The sequence below is a fragment of the Oncorhynchus gorbuscha genome, linkage group LG04 (genome assembly GCF_021184085.1).
Source record: "Oncorhynchus gorbuscha isolate QuinsamMale2020 ecotype Even-year linkage group LG04, OgorEven_v1.0, whole genome shotgun sequence".
Classification (NCBI taxonomy): domain Eukaryota; kingdom Metazoa; phylum Chordata; class Actinopteri; order Salmoniformes; family Salmonidae; genus Oncorhynchus; species Oncorhynchus gorbuscha.
Window position 1 is genome coordinate 81,745,519 of NC_060176.1, and position 4,455 is coordinate 81,749,973.

At 45.0% G+C, this 4,455-nt stretch overlaps 1 protein-coding gene across 1 annotated transcript in view; it reads right to left on the reverse strand.

Annotated features, from left to right (window-relative positions):
* Positions 1-1,505, reverse strand: part of LOC124034721 (probable isoprenylcysteine alpha-carbonyl methylesterase ICMEL2) — a 33,061-nt gene extending 31,556 nt beyond the window's left edge. The window contains exon 1 of the mRNA XM_046348208.1: positions 1,154-1,505. The gene's annotated coding sequence lies outside the window, so the exon portion shown is untranslated. The remainder of the gene's footprint in view (positions 1-1,153) is intronic.
* Between the last annotated feature and the right edge of the window lie 2,950 nt (positions 1,506-4,455).

Below are 4,455 nucleotides of genomic sequence, written 5' to 3' on the forward strand. Positions count from 1 at the left end.
TCTACAATTTATTTTCTGAGGTCTTGACTGATTTATTTAGATTTTCCCATGATGTCAAGCAAAGAGGCACTGAGTTTGAAGGTAGTTCTTGAAATACACCCACAGGTACACCTCCAATTGACTCAAATTATGTCAATTAGCCTATCAGAAGCTTCTAAAGCCATGACATCATTTTCTAAAATTTTCCAAGCTGTTTAAAGGCACAGTCAATTTAGTGTGTGTTAACTTCTGACCCACTGGAATTGTGATACAGTGAATTATAAGTGAAATAATCTGTCTGTAAACAATTGTTGGAAACATTACTTGTGTCATGCACAAAGTAGATGTCCTAACCAACTTGCCAAAACTATAGTTTGTTAACAAGAAATTTGTGGAGTGCTTGAAAAATTAGTTTTAATGACTCCAACCAAACACGGAACCCAAACCGGCTGCGCGCCTGCGCCATCGTGTATCCATTTATTTTCACCCCCTACGCCAAACGCAAATCACCGCACGCAGGTAAAAATATCAAAACAAACTGAACCAATGACAATTTGGGGACAGGTCGAAAAGCATGGTTAAGGGCTTGTAAGTAAGCATTTCAGTCAGGTCTACCTACACCTGTTGTATTCGGGGTGTGTTGTGACACAAAGTTTGATTTGAAATAGATGCGAGGAGGGGTTGAGGGTAGCTGAAGGATGGGAGTAAAAACAAACAAAAGGTAACTAATGTAAAATAGATTTGTGTCCGTAAAACGTATATTGTATGTATACGCTGGAAGTATAAAGCTAAGTATTGTTGTTCACTAGTTTACTCCAAATAGGGAAGGGCCGGTAGGGTTTGTGGAAAATAATCAAGGAAAATATATTTCAACAAGATGTGTGTGATACATACATATATATATATAAATATATGTATATATATTTAAATATGTATAAATATGTATTTTACATGTATATGTGTGTACGTATGTATACGTATGTATGAATGTGTAATGTTTTGTATATAAATACAGAAAAATATATGGAGGATTGGAAATGATGCAGACAATTACTTTGATGGAAGCTACAATCTATCTACAATTTTAAAGATGATCTGCCCCTAAACAGGAGATGTAAAACATACAGAAGCACTTGTTATATCGGATTGTTTTGCATCTCTAGAAACGACTTACCGTTTAGACGGGGTAGGCTACAATGTTTCTTCGTAAACCTATTCCTGCAGGAATTAAAGGTTTGGTGGTTGTATGTAAAAATGTTCAAAGATAAGAAAATATTTTCGGTCTAAATACCGAATGAAATGTCAGCTATGAAAAAGCATCCAGGCTCCGGAAAATGGTCCCAAATATGTCGCAATTAAAGTCGTATTCCTTACTTATTACTTGCTATGTCGTGATCTTAAGTATTATATTGTCGTTCCAGGTTTTGGAAAGGTACGTCTTCTTGGAACATAAAAAAATGCGGATTTTACAACAACAGGATGGCGGTATTGAGATATCCGAGGCTGCCCTAAAGTAGGAACATCGAACCGGGTCTACTGTACACCACATTCTTCTTTTCCATTGGTTTATTTCTTAGAAGGCGGGACTGTACATTGAAGTTTGATTGGCTATGTGAGTTGTCATTCTGCACACTGTTTTTTTTTTCTTAAAAAATAAATAATATTTATAGGTCAATATTCTCATCTACAATACAGAATCGATTTATGAATATTTGGATAGGTCTTGAATAATTATAAAAAATATGAAGAATATTAATAAAATATGTTTACAGAACAGCTGATATTCAGCCAATTAAAACAAGCAGAATATACGTTTTTTGGGGTGATGGACATTGGGACTGGACTTTCAAGTTTTATTGTTATGTGCACAAGTACAGTGAACTTCCTTTCTTGCATGCTCTTGTAACGGATGTGAAACGGCTAGCTTAGTTAGCAGTGGTGCGCGCTAAATAGTGTTTCAATCGGTGACGTCATTTGCTCTGAGACCTTGAAGTAATGTTTCCCCTTGTTCTGCAAGAGCCGCGGCTTTTGTGTAGCGATGGGTAACGATGGGTGACTGTTGTTGATGTGTGCAGAGGGTCCCTGGTTCGCGCCCGGGTATGGGCGAGGGGACGGTTTAAAGTTATACTGTTACACTCTTTCTAACAATGCAGCATTCAATATCAGTAGTAGCTAGTATGCAAAAAAGTAACGTGGAACAAAAACACACGAGAAATAAGCAGAACACGAGACAAACATGAGCTGTGAGCTGTTTGACTTTCAAGCCTTTACCAAGGCCCCCTGTGATTCCCCCAGGGAAAATACCCTACCTCACAACTCACCCGTGTGGCAAGGCTCGGCGGAAGAGAGATTTACATTTAAGTCATTTAGCAGACGCTCTTATCCAGAGCGACTTACAAATTGGTGCATTCACCTTATGACATCCAGTGGAACAGCCACTTTACAATAGTGCATCTAAATCTTTAAGGGGGGTGAGAAGGATTACTTTATCCTATCCTAGGTATTCCTTAAAGAGGTGGGGTTTCAGGTGTCTCCGGAAGGTGGTGATTGACTCCGCTGTCCTGGCGTCGTGAGGGAGTTTGTTCCACCATTGGGGGGCCAGAGCAGCGAACAGTTTTGACTGGGCTGAGCGGGAACTGTACTTCATCAGTGGTAGGGAGGCGAGCAGGCCAGAGGTGGATGGAGAGATGTGCTAGGAGACTCCCTCCAGCCCTATAGCAGGCCCTAAATCATAGCTTAGTGCACTAACTCTGCCATGGCTCCAAGGACAAAGCCTATGGGAAAATGAATGGAGTTTTTGAGTTAAATGCTGAAAACATTTAGGACTTCAAGCTGGCGAGCTCTATAGATGCCGCGGAACTAGGAAACTGGGACATTTTCGACTTGGTAAATGGTTGTAGTTAATCACATGTCTCGTTCAGCGAATTAGCGATTTTCCTAATCCGACTTGTATGTGAACGCTGTACGGGTACCTTGTCTCATCGCGCACTAGCGACTCCTGTGGCGGGCCGGGCGCAGTACATGCTGACACTGTCGCCAGGTGTACAGTGTTTCCTCTGACACATTGGTGCTTCCGGGTTGGATGTGCTTTGTGTCAAGAAGCAGTGCGGCTTGGCTTCGTTGGGTTGTGTTTCAGAGGATACATGGCTCTCGCCCTTGCCTCTCCCTCTAACCACTAGGCTACCTGCCTCTAACCACTAGGCTACCTGCCTCTAACCACTAGGCTACCCACCTCTAACCACTAGACTACCTGCCTCTAACCACTAGGCTACCTGCCTCTAACCACTAGGCTGCCTGCCTCCCCCTCTAACCACTAGGCTACCTGCCTCTAATCACTAGGCTACCTGCCTCCCCTCTAACCACTAGGCTACCTGCCTCCCCCTCTAACCACTAGGCTACCTGCCTCTAACCACTAGGCTACCTGCCTCTTACCACTAGGCTACCTGCCTCTCCCTCTAACCACTAGACTACCTGCCTCCCCCTCTAACCACTAGGCTACCTGCCTCTCCCTCTAACCACTAGACTACCTGCCTCCCCCTCTAACCACTAGGCTACCTGCCTCTAACCACTAGGCTACCCACCTCTAACCACTAGACTACCTGCCTCTAACCACTAGGCTACCTGCCTCTAACCACTAGGCTGCCTGCCTCCCCCTCTAACCACTAGGCTACCTGCCTCTAATCACTAGGCTACCTGCCTCCCCCTCTAACCACTAGGCTACCTGCCTCCCCCTCTAACCACTAGGCTACCTGCCTCTAAACACTAGGCTACCTGCCTCTTACCACTAGGCTACCTGCCTCTCCCTCTAACCACTAGACTACCTGCCTCCCCCTCTAACCACTAGGCTACCTGCCTCTCCCTCTAACCACTAGACTACCTGCCTCCCCCTCTAACCACTAGGCTACCTGCCTCCCCGTCTAACCACTAGGCTACCTGCCTCTCCCTCTAACCACTAGGCTACCTGCCTCTAACCACTAGGCTACCTGCCTCTAACCACTAGGCTACCTGCCTCTAACCACTAGACTACCTGCCTCTAACCACTAGGCTACCTGCTCTAACAACTAGGCTACCTCCCCCTAACCACTAGGCTACCTGCCTCTAACCACTAGACTACCTGCCTCTAACCACTAGACTACCTGCCTCTAACCACTAGGCTACCTGCTCTAACAACTAGGCTACCTCCCCCTAACCACTAGGCTACCTGCCTCTAACCACTAGACTACCTGCCTCTAACCACTAGGCTACCTGCTCTAACCACTAGGCTACCTGCCTCTCCCTCTAACCACTAGGACACCTGCCTCTAACCACTAGACTACCTGCCTCTAACCACTAGGCTACCTGCTCTAACCACTAGGCTACCTGCCTCTAACCACTAGGCTACCTGCTCTAACCACTAGGCTACCTGCCTCTCCCTCTAACCACTAGGCTACCTGCTCTAACCACTAGGCTAGCTGCCTCTAACCACTAGGCTACCTG